The sequence below is a fragment of the Vombatus ursinus genome, unplaced genomic scaffold (genome assembly GCF_900497805.2).
Source record: "Vombatus ursinus unplaced genomic scaffold, bare-nosed wombat genome assembly UNPS02005659.1, whole genome shotgun sequence".
In the NCBI taxonomy this organism is placed as follows: domain Eukaryota; kingdom Metazoa; phylum Chordata; class Mammalia; order Diprotodontia; family Vombatidae; genus Vombatus; species Vombatus ursinus.
The window spans coordinates 25,847,376-25,860,008 of record NW_020945437.1 but is presented as its reverse complement, the minus strand read 5'-3'; positions in this window follow the sequence as shown (position 1 = coordinate 25,860,008).

The following is a 12,633-nucleotide window of genomic DNA, read 5'->3' as shown; positions in this document are numbered from 1 at the left end:
ATACAGTACAAAACAAACACAAGGCATTAGGAGCTGGGGGAGACCAGAAGAGGCCTCCTACAAAAGGTAGCAGGCATAGGAACAAAATCTTGAAGGAAACCAAGAGGAAGACGTGAGAAGGGAGAAGATTCCAGACACAGGGGACGGCCAGTACAAAAGGCAAGGAGTCTGAACCAGGAGGGGAATAATCATCTATAGGTCAGTATGATAATGATGATGGTGGTAGTGGTGGTAGTGATAACAATATTTACATAACACTTTAAGGTTTGCAAAGCACTTTACAGATGTTATCTCATTTGATCCTAACAATCCTGTGAAACAGATGCTATTATTGTCCCCATTTGCAGATGAGGAAACGGAGACAGACAGAGGTGAAGCGACTTGCCCAGGGTCACACAGCTAGAAAGCATCTGAGGCAGGCTTTGTTCTCAGGTCAGCCTGACTCTAATTCGAGTTTTAGATCCCACTTGATCATCTAGCATGCAATGCCTTGGACCACCTGGCTACAATCCCCAAGGTTCAGGGCAGATCCCCAGGAACAGTCAAGTCAGAACACTGTCTCTACACAAGCAGGTACCATTTAAAAGCCTATACAAACTACACCATAGAGTGGGGCAAATCGTGGAAGTCATTCTGGGATGTGGACTCTAGGCTTCTGTCAGTGAAAGGCAAAGGTCAGAAGCACAGGGTAACTGTTCGAGGTTCTGAAACATCTGACGCTGGGCAGCAAGAACATCTAGACTGTGTTATGAATGAATGAATGAATGAATATGCATTTATGAAATACTTACTATTTGCTAAGTCCAGGTGATACAAGTACAAACAAGCAAGACAGCCCCTTCCTTCAAGGAGCTTATATTCTAATAATGTTCTGTATGAACACCTTCTGGGTGGTCAAGGAAAAATAAGAGATGGTATCATGGTACAGTATAAAGAGCCTATCTTTAGAGTTAGAGGACCTGAGTTCATATCCTGTCTCCATCACTTGATGCCTGTATGGCCTTGGGCAAATTAACTTCTCTAAGCCTTAATTTCCTCAACTGTAAAATGAGGAAGTTTGACTACATAGCCTTGAAGGTTCCTTCTGATACCATGATCCAAAGGTGCCCCTGTCTCTGGTCCACTGCTTGCTGAGAAGACAGAACAGATTCTGATGGGCAAATTTAGCTGTTCCTATCTTAACTAGTTAGATTTTTTAGAAGTTTGGCTGGGCCTGGGTTATTGGGAAGGGGAGGGTTGTATTTGGATTCAGAAGACCTGGGCTGAACCTTGAGCAAGTGACTTAATCTATCTGAGCCTCAGTTTTCTCTTTGTAAAATAGGAGGAAGAATTGTGTGGACAGAATTAGATTCTGTCTCTGAGGTCCTTTCCAGTCCTAAGTTCTAGATGCCTACACTGAACAACCAGAAAGAGAGGAGAATGATGGTAGTCTGGATAAAAGAGGATTTCTGAGGGATGAGAGGATCAGGGCAAGGAGCATCTCCCCAAGATGAAACATATAGGGTAGAAGACAGAGAAGGTGAGAGACAACTTTGGAAAAAGTAGCCTTCAAGAGTGAATTACACCAACCCATGGGCCCACCCTTCACCCCTGGGCTCCACTGGTCTTTGTGCTACATGCTATTTCCCAAACTTGGCACTCTATCACCCACTTCCCTGCCTTTGAATAGGCCATGTTTCATGCCAAGAATGCATTCCTTCCTCAATGCTGACTTGGAATTCTTAGCTTCCTTCAAGGCTTCCTGGCTATAGGAAGCCTTCCTGGATCCCCCCCCACTCCCACCCCAGTTGTTAATGTTATCTCCCAAGAGTCTTGCTCTTTTTTTGGGGGGGGCAGTATTTACTTATCTCTGGACATGTTGCATCCCGAAGTAGAATGTATACTCCTTGAAGGCAGGACCATTTGGTTTGGGCCGTTGTGTCCCCAGCAGCAAGCCTAGGGCCTTGCTCTTAGCAGGCACCATTTAAAAGTTTGCTGACGTATGTTCTAACATGCTACGTTCTAAAATTCCTTCCTGCTTTAACAGTCTACTCTATGCCCCATACAAGGGTAGAGCTCACAGCAGGGGATAGAAGGCAGAGGTGGAAGGAGGCAGGCCCTTTCTTCTTCCCCAGAGGTCCTCCTGTCCTGAAACCTACTCTCTCCTACAGGACTCATAGGTAATGTCCTCCTCCCCCAGAGAGATGATTTCAGCCTCTCTCCCCACCCACAATCTCATTAATCTTGTCCAACTAGTTTTCACCCACATACCCCCCACCTGGATGGGGGAGTGGGGCTGACGCTGGGAGAGGCCCTTGAGCCAGAACCTTGGATCACAGCCTAAGAGACCGAAAGGGGATAAAAGGCCAGTTAAAACAACACCTTTATTTTACAGATGTCGAAACAAAGGCCCATAGAGAGAAAGGGACATAGCCGAGGCTCGGTAAGTCAGTGGCAGAGCTGAGGCTCGAGCCTGGCTGCCTTCCTTCAGGACTCAGGGACCAAGACCCAGGAGAAAAACAGCAAAAAAGGGAAGGAGCTGAGCTCGGTAGCTCCAATTTTCTGTAGGGATTTACCATTCTCATGCACTTTTCTAGTCAGAGTCCTGTAGGACAGGTAGGCAGCGCAAGAACTGTTATTCCCTATGAAGAAACCAGAGACTAAGGAAGATTTATATGAACTGATGCAGAGTAAAAGAAATAGAACCAGGAAAACAACATACATGATGACTATAATAATGCAAATGGAAGGAACAATTAAAAAAAAAGAAAAGAAACTGAATACTGGTCAGTTATAATAACCAAGCTTTTACCTTAAAGAAGAGCTAAGAGAAAATGTACCTTCCTCTCTTCTTTGCAGCAGAGGTGGGGAACTATGGGTATGGAACACTGCACATACTATCACACTCAGTTGATGTGTTGGTTGATTAATTTTATTGGGTAGCTTTTTTTTTCTTTCCTATTTTTGTTCTTTGTTATAAGGCACATCTGCCTAGGTAGAGGAGGAGGGAGGGCTATATTCAAAGATGAAGATAAGCTGAAACAAAAATATCAGTTTAATAATTAAATGTTTAAAAGGAAATAATAAATAAAATGATCCAAGATAAAGATACAAGAAAAAAATTATTATTATTTTCTTTTTCCATATTAGGAAATGAGAATCTAGAAAGATAAAATAGAATATAATACAATCAACACATTAAGTACCTACTGTGTGCAGTGCTCTATGTTGGACACGAGGAAGATTAAAAAGTTTAGACAAGACTTGGTCTGTCCCTCCATGGAGCACATGGTCTAGGAGAGAGGTAAGATACTGACATAGGGAATGAAATGATCAGGTGTCTACAGTCAGTAAATAGGCATTTATTAACTGCCTGCTATGTGCCAGGCCCTCTACTAATCATTAGGGTTACAAAGAAAGGCCAAGGAGCTCACATTCTAATGGGGGAGAGAGCATGTAAGCCACTATCTACATACAAGATATTTATCAATCAATCAATGAACATTTACAATGTAAAAGACAGGAAGGCACTAGCAGTGGGGGGAAGGGAGGAAGAGTAGTGAAGGCCTTTTACAAAAGGTGGGATTTGAACTAGTCCTGAGGGATGTCAGAAAATAACAGTGAGAGGGTGAGGGAGGAGCATTCCAGGCACCACGGACAGTTGGTGAAAGGGATGGAGTCAGGATATAGAAGGTCACAGTGTGAGGAACAGCAAGAAGACAGTCACTGGATCATTGGGTGCATGGAGAGGAGGAAGATGGTAAGGGAGAAAAGGCCCAGCTTCTGAAGATGATGTTTAAGAGCCAAAAAAGGAATTTACACTTAATCCTGGAGGAAATGGGAAGCCACTATAAAACCAGGCATACCCTTTGATCCAGCAATAGCACCACTAGGTCTGTATCCCAAAGAGATTAAAAAAAAAAAAGGAAAAAGACCTCTATGTACAAAAATATTTATAGCAGCTCTTTTTGTGGTGGCAAAGAATTGGAAATTGAGGAGATGCCTATCAATTGGGGAATGGCTGAACAAGCTGTGGTATATAATTGTTATGGAATACTATTGTGCTATAAGAAATGATGAGCAACATCTCAGTAATATAATGATCCAAGACAATTCTAAAAGACTCGTAATGGAAAATGCTATCCCTATCCAGAGAAAGAACAATGGAGTCCGAAAGCAGATCCAAGCTTACTAATTTCACTTTTTTTTGTTTTTTGTTTTTTCTTTCTCGTAGTTTTCCCCTTTTGTTCTGATTCTTCTCTCACAACATGACTAATGTGGAAATGTTTAACATAATTGTACACATATAACATATCAGATTGCTTGCCATCTTGGGGAGGGCAGAGTGAAAGGAGAGAGGGAGAAAAATTTGGAACTCAAAATCTTACAAAAATGTTGAAAACTATCTTTACATGTAATTGGAAAAAATAAAAAAATACTCTTAAGTGGGGGTGGGGGAAGAAATGATGAACAGGATGATTTCAGAAAAACCTGGAAAGACTTACACAAACTGATGCAAAGGGAAGTAGGCAGAACCAGGAGAAGAATCGTACACAGTAACAGCAAACACTGTGTGATGATGAACCCTGAATGACAGCTATTCTCAGGAATACAATGATTCAAGAAAATTCTGAAGGACTCAGGATGACAAATGCCATCTATCTTCAGAGAAAGAACTGATGGAGTATGAATGCAGATCAAAGCATACTTTTTTTACTTTATTTTTCTTGGACTTGTTTGTTTGTTTTGGCTTGTGTTTTCTTTCACAACATGACTAATGTGGAAATATGTTTTGTACAACCTATATCTACTACAACCTATGTACAACCTAGTTGCTTGCCTTCTCAAGGAGGGAGGAAAGGAGGGAAGGAAGGACAAAATTTGAAACTCAAATCTTTACAAAACAAATGTTAAAAATTTTTACATGTAATTAGAAAAAAAATATTTAAAATAATAATAAAAAAAAAAGAAATAGGGAGTCACTGGAGTTTATTGAGTAGGGGAGTGACAGGGTCAGAGCTTCACTTCAGGGAGATCACTTTGGCCACTGAGTGGAGAATGGGATAGAGAGGGGAGAAAGTAGAGGCAGGCAGACCAACCAGCAGGTTATTGCAATAGCCCAGGCACAAAGCAGATAAAGGCTTGTACCAGGGGAGTGGTTATGTAAGTTGAAAAGCAGTGGTATGATGGAGAGATTGAAGAAGAGAAAGTGGAGGTGGGAAAACTTTATTAAGTAGGGGTCTATTTTGCAATAGCCCTGGAAGGTCACGGGACCATAGTTCTAGAAGCCACTAGTCCAACTCCCTCATTTTACATGAGAAAACTGATGTCCAAGAAAGTTGTGACCTGCCCAAGATCACACAAAGGGTCAGTGTCAGAGGCAGGATTTGAATCCATGTCCTTTGACAGAAACCTTTCCATTGTACCATTCTGACATCCCTCTCATGGGACAATGAGGGCCTGGGCTAGTGGTGTAGTAATAGAAACCAACTGGTGGGAGCATATCTAAGACATGGCACAGAGGCAGAATTGCCAAGACAAAATTAACTGATTAAACATGAAACACTGAGGGAAAGGGAAGAATTCAAAACGGCCCCAAAGTTATAAACAGGGGAAGAAGTCTAGGAGTAAAGATGAGTTCAGTTTGGGATCTTTTGAGGCTGAGGAGTGCAATTCTGGAGCACATAAGAAGACAGTGAGGAGTGAGGAATGTCACAGCCCCACAGACAGGTGGGCCCAGCAACCCAATGCAGCATGTTTTCCAAACCTTTATGTCCATCCGGAGTCAGGAAGACCTGGGTTCAAATCTGGCCTTTGACAATTACTAGCGATATGACCAAGAGCGTGCCATTTGACCACGTAATTGCCTCAGATTCCTCATCTATAAAATCAGGGGGCTGTAGTACTACATGGCCTTAATGAACTCTTCTAGTTCTGAATCTATGATCTTATGACCTTTTTCCCTCAAGCCCCCACCTCCATCCTTGTTTCTTTCTCAACAAAAGATTTCACCTCCTCTTGTACGGAAAAGGCTCAGGATTCCTGATGTGAATCCTTACATCTCCCTTCCTCAACACCTCAAAGCTCACCAGGTCCTCACCAGCCATTCTCTCTTCTCCATTCTTAGAGGAGGAGGAAGTGAAGGCTACCAAGACTAACTCTGCCTCTTGGGCCCTTAATATCTCTTTCCAGGACCCTGGTCCATCAATTATCTGCTATCTCTCTCTCCTGCATCATTAATCTCTCTCTACTGGAGGGCAACACAGTGCAATAGTTATATAGCACTGGTCAGTAATTTATTGAACCTCTCTGAGCCTCACTTTTCTCAGCTGCAAAATGAAGAACATAATAGCAACTGCCTCATGAGATTGATATGAAGATCCAATAAATAATATACATAAAATGCTTCACCAATCTTAAAGCACTATATAAATGTGAGCTATTATTAGTATAGGGGCAGCTAGGTGGTACAGTAGATAAAGAGTTGGGCCTGGAGTCAGGAAGATCCAAGTTCAAATGTGACGTCAGATACTTACTAGCTGTGTGACTCTGGGCAAGTCACTTAACCCTGTTTGCCGCAGTTACCTCATCTGTAAAGTGAGCTGGACAAGAAAATGGCAAATCATTCCTGTATTTTTGCAAAGAAAACCCCAAATAGGGTTATGAAGAGTTGGACACAACTGAAATGACTAAACAATTATTAGTATTGGAGCCTTTTGTTCTGCCTATAAATGAGCTCCCAATTCCTCAGGCTTAACCAGTGAGGAGTGGTCAGACAGGTAGAGGACCAGGAGGGTGGTCCCCCTGGTGCCTTCAACCTCCAACCTTTCCCCTGGCAACCTTTCACCCACTTCTCTCAAGCCTTCTGTCCCCTCTCTCTGGCCCTATGTAGCCCAAGACTCTGGAAAGAAGAATCTACATTGGCTGTTTCTACTTCCACCACTGTCTTTTTTCTACTTTTCTGCTTTTCCCACTCACTCATTCCTAAATATCTTGCAATCGGATTTCTATCCCTAACTCTATTAAAACCACTAGCTCAAAGGTCACCAAAGATGTCCCCATTGTTAAACCTCATTAATAGTCTTTGTTCAGCGGTTCCCCCTTGATTTCTCTGTAGCACCTGGTGCTCCCGTCATACCCCAGCCTCATCTGGCTCCAGCGATGCCACACTCTCTCCTGGTTCTCCTCTAAGCTGCCTGAGCACACCTCACTGATTCACCTTCTCCCTCTAACTGCCTCTTTGTGGGTGTCTCCAGTTCTGGTTCTGTTGTCCTCTGTTGTTCTCTCTCTGACGATCTCATCCACTCCCATATATTCAATTATCATCACCATGCAGATGACCCATAAATTCATCTGATTGCTCTCCTAAGCTCTAGCTCTTCATTTTCAAAAGCCCAAAAAGACATCCACCGTCTCAAAGGCAACATATCTAAAACTTGACCCATCATCTCCCCCCACCTCTCAATTTTAATTCTTCCTCCCTCGCTCCCAATCTAATTGACTGCCCAATTTGTAGACTTTCCCTTATCAATCCTTCTCACACCTATTCCCTCCCCTCCATTCACACAGCCATCAGAATGCCTCCAATCTCTTCACTTCTCCCATCCATCCTCCACACAATGCCAGAGTAATATTCCTAATACACAGATCTGACCATGTCACCCCTTTTCAAAAACTTGTCAATGGCTCTCCACTGAACAAAGTATATATACTCCTTAGTGTGGCACTCAAGGCCTTCTGCTAAGCTTCAATCTACCTGGCAAGGCTTCCTCACACCATTCCCATTCATGTAATCTTTGTTCCAGTCAAATTGGATTATTTTGGTGTTCCCAGTCCTCATTTCGTCCTGTCTCATCTCCAGGCTGTTGCTCATCCCAACTCTGGAGCCCAATTCATGCCAATAAGAGCCCACCTCCCAGTTCCACCAAGGCCTATCGCTCCCTTCAAGGTCTAGCTTAGGTGACATGACCCTCCAAGAAGCCTTGCCCATCTGGCTTCTAGATCCAGAAAGACTTGATCTCTTCCTACACAATGACTACAACACGGTAAGTGGAAAGAACCCAAAAAACTTGAAACTGGACACTGTGTATGTAATTATATGACTTGGCCCAGGAGGAAAAAAAATTGACAAACTTACACCTCCTTCCCTCTCTTTGCAGAGGCAGTGGGCTATGGGTTCAAAACATTGTATATAATATCAGACTAGTGTGGTGTGTTTATTAATTTTAGTGGACTGTGCTTTCCACCCTACTGCAATAGAGTGATGAAACTGTAAAAAATTGAGAAATTTCTGAGCTGAAGGATCAGCGAGTAGCCCCCCCACAAGCATATATTCATACATTCATTAGTCTTTGTATGGTGCTCCAAACACAAGGAGGGGCTTAACAAATGTTTCTTGTTTTGTACTGAATTTATTTGATGGTTTGGGGGTAGGGGATTACAAAAATTCCTATTATTTCTGAATAGGAAATAAAACATAAAAATATCCTGATTCAAAAAGAAAGAGATCTGTCCTACCTCACATTTCTCATAGCTCTTTTCATGAATCTCTCTCCTTTACATTGATCTCATTCTCCTTTGTAATACAGGCATTTCTGTACACAAAACAAGCATTTGTGTACATGATGCATTCCCTGTAATAGTGTAAGCCCCCTGAAGCAACAGACTGTCATTTTATCTCTCTAGACGAACAATTAGACACACAGGAGGTGCCTAAAAAAATGCCTGAGGAACTGAATCAGGCCTCTGTCCCTAGCATATCACCCTGACCCTCAGCAGAGGAAGGAAGCTGCTTTTCACACTTCACCCCCAACTCTTTACCTTGAGGCCTTGAGTGACATGAGCTAGGCCCAGGGAAGCCACATCATCTACAACCCCGCACCCTGCCACTCCCCACCCCAAGCCAGCTGGCATCTCTGAACTAAACATTGAAGGCCTAGGCCCCTCAGATCCTGCAAGCCCCGGTCAATTCCATCCCTACCCCTACCCCAGTCAAAGGTAGTGTGAAGAATCCTACCCAGGCTTTAGGGCTCAGTGATGGGGCTCAGCTTCCCAAGGGCCCCCAATGGAACTACTACAGTGGGGGTAAACCCAAGGGCCCCTGGACTGTGTCTAACGCTCTAAGGTCACCAGTGAAGTCAAGATGCTTCAGGGGCAGAGCCAAGAAGGTGAAGGGAAAGTAGTGACTTGCTTGAGCTTTCCCCCAAACCCCTCCAAATACCTGTAAAAAAAATGGCTCTAAACAAATTCTAAAGCAGCAGAACCCACAAAAAGACAGAGAGAAACAAATTTCCAGTCCAAGACAACCTGGACAGCTGATCAGAAAGGTATATCGTGCCAGGCAGGGAGAGGAGCGCAGTTCAGTGTGGGCGCGCAGGCTGCAGCAAACCTAGAGTAGGCCTCAGAGGACTGAATTTCGGGCAGCTGTGGTGGTTTCCAGACTTCTCAACCCACAAACGCCAAAGACAACTTGGAAGGTCAGTGGGAAAAGTCTGTGACTGTGGTGAGAGAGAGAAGGTAGGTCTCAGCCGACCCCAGGGCAGCGGCTGCCTCCTGAGCTTCTGGCCTACAGACTGAGGGGGAATTAAGTGGCTGATCAGGGGGGGATTGCGGGGATCTCTTTGCCAGTGCTGTGGCAGGAATCTCTTGCTTTGTTCATGCTTGGATCTGGGTCACAGTTCCGAGGGGTGGTCCTGGGGCGAGGAGGAGTGCTGATGTGGTGGAGCTTGTTGTGGTGGTGGAGAGGAAACATCTCGCCCCTTATCATACCACCCTGGAAGAACTGAAAATTTTCAGGTCCCTAGAAGTGTCTCTGAAAACAGCTGTACAAACCCCCGAAGCTTGGGACAGTACATTCTCCACATTGGAACAGACTCTTACCTTAACAAAGAGTTTAAAACTCACATAATTGGCTGGGATCATGAGCAAACCTCACAAAAAGAGTCAGACTATATTGTCTTACTTTGGTGACAAAGAAGATCAAAACATACAATTGGAAGAAGACAACAAAGTCAAAGCTCCTACATCAAAAGCCTCCAAGAAAAATATGAATCAGTTCCAGGCCTTGGAAGAGCTCAAAAGGGATTTTGAGAAGCAAGTAAGAGAAGTAGAGGAAAAATTGGGAAGAGAAATGAGAATGATACAAGAAAATCATGAAAAACAAGTCAACAGCTTGCTAAAGGAGACCCAAAAAAATACTGAAGAAAATAAACCTTAAAAAATAGCCTAGGAGCAGCTAGGTGGCGCAGTGGAAAGAGCACCAGCCCTGAAGTCAGGAGTACCTGAGTTCAATTCTAGTCTCAGACCAAACACTTGACACTTACTAGCTGTGTGACCCTGGGCAAGTCACTTAACCCCAATTGCCTAAAAAAAAAAAATAGCCTAACCCAAATGGCAAAAGAGGTCCAAAAAGCCAATGGGGAAAAGAATGCCCTAAAAAAGCAAAATTGGCCAAATGGAAAAGGAAGTCCAAAAGATTACTGAAGAAAATATTTCCTTAAAAATTAGAATAGAGCAATTGGAAGCTAGTGACTTTATGAGAAATCAAGACACTGTAAAACAAATCCAAAAGAATGAAAAATTAGAAAACAATGTGAAATATCTCACTGGGAAAACAACTGACCTGGAAAATAGATCCAGGAGAGAGAATTTTAAAATTATTGTACTATCTGAAAGCCATGATCAAAAAAAGAGCCTAGACATCATCTTTCAATAAGTTATCAAGGAAAACTGCCTTGATATTTTAGAACCAGAGGGCAAAATAGAAATTGAAAGAATCCACCAATCTCCTCCTGAAAGAGATCCCCAAAGGAAAACTCCTAGGAATATTGTAGCCAAATTCTAGAGTTCCCAGGTCAAGGAGAAAATATTACAAGCAGGCAGAAAGAAACAATTCAAGTACTGTGGAAACACAATCAGGATAACACAAGATTTAGCAGCTTCTACATTAAGGGACCGCAGGGCATGGAATATAATATTCTGGAGGGCAAAGGAGATAGGATTACAATCAAGAATCATCTACCTAGCAAAACTAAGTATAATCCTTCAGGGGAAAAAATGGTCATTCAGTGAAATAGAGGACTTTCAAGCATTCTTGATGAAAAGACTAGAGCAGAATAGAAAATTTGACTTTCAAATACAAGACAAGTGGAACATGAAGAGGTAAACAGGAAAGAGAAATCATAAGAGACTTACTAAGGTTGAACTGTTTACATTGCTGCATGGAAAGATGATATTTGTAACTCATGAGACTTTTGTCAGTATTAGGGTAGTTGGAGGGAAAAAATTAAATGTGTATATAGATATATAGATAGATAGATAGATAGATAGATAGATAGATAGATAGATAGAGGGCACAGGGTGAGTTGAAGATGAAGGGGTCATATCTGGAGAACAAAATTAAGGGGTGAGAAAGGATTACACTAGGAGAAGGAGAAAGTGAGAGGTAAAACGGGGTAAATTATCTCACAACAAAAAATAGAAAAAAAGAGCCTCTTACAGTGGTAAAGAGCCTCTTACAGTGGTGGGGAAATGGGGGAAGGTGAGAGGGAATGAGTGAATCTTATTCTCATAGGATTTGACTTAAGGAGGGAATAACACACACTCAATTGAGTATGGAAATCTGTCTTACCCTACAGGAAAATAGGAGGGGAAGGGGACAAGGGAGTACGGGGACAATAGAGAGGAGGGAAGATTGGGAAAGGGGGTAATCAGAAGCAAATACTTCTGAGGAGGGACAGGGTCAAAAGAAAGAACAGAATAAAGGGGGGGGCGGGACAGGATTAAGGGAAATAAGAGTTAGTTTTTCACAGCATATCTACTATGGAAGTGTTTTGTATAACTGCATATGTATAACCTATATTGAGTTGCTTGCCTTTTCAATGAGGGTGGGTAGAGAGGGAGGAAGGGAGAAAATCTGGAACCAAAAGTTTTAAAAACACATATTTAAAAAAAAATGTTTTCACATGCAACTGGGAAATAAGAAACACAGGAAATGGGGTACAAAAATCTATCCTGCCCTGCAGGAAAATAGAAGGGGAAGGGGATAAGAGAAGCAGGGGAGAGATAGAAGGGAGGGCAGACTAGGGGAAGGGGTATTCAGAATACATGCCATCTTGGGGTGGGGGGAAGGGCAAGATGGGGCGAAAATTTGGAACTCAAAATCTTGTGAAAGTAAATGTTGAAAACTAAAAATAAACAAATGTATTAATAAAAATGATTACATAGTTTAGGTTAAAAAAAAAGTCAAGATGCTTCAGTTGGAACAATTCCAAGGGGATCCCAGGCTAGTGAGCTCAGGAAAGTATAAGTAGTGCCATGATCCACTAGGAAGTGTTACTGTTAGAAATGCTGCCTAAAGTGGACAGCCCCTTAAGAAAGATTAGGACTATAGCTTTTGTGCCCACGTGTCTGAGAAATGGGAAAAGAACTTTGGTCAAAGTGAGGAAACCAGCAGCCTAGCTCTTAGTATCCACCCCATCTGTGCCCACATAGGAGGGTCCCAGAACTCCTAAGGATGTAGGGGCAGAAACCCACAGGGCTGGCAAACTCTGACCACCAGCCTTCCTCACCACCTCCAAAAAAAAAGACCAGTAAAGAAGACTCAGGCTCACCAAATACTCTAGCTGGCAAAGCCAGCTATTACATTAGAGATAT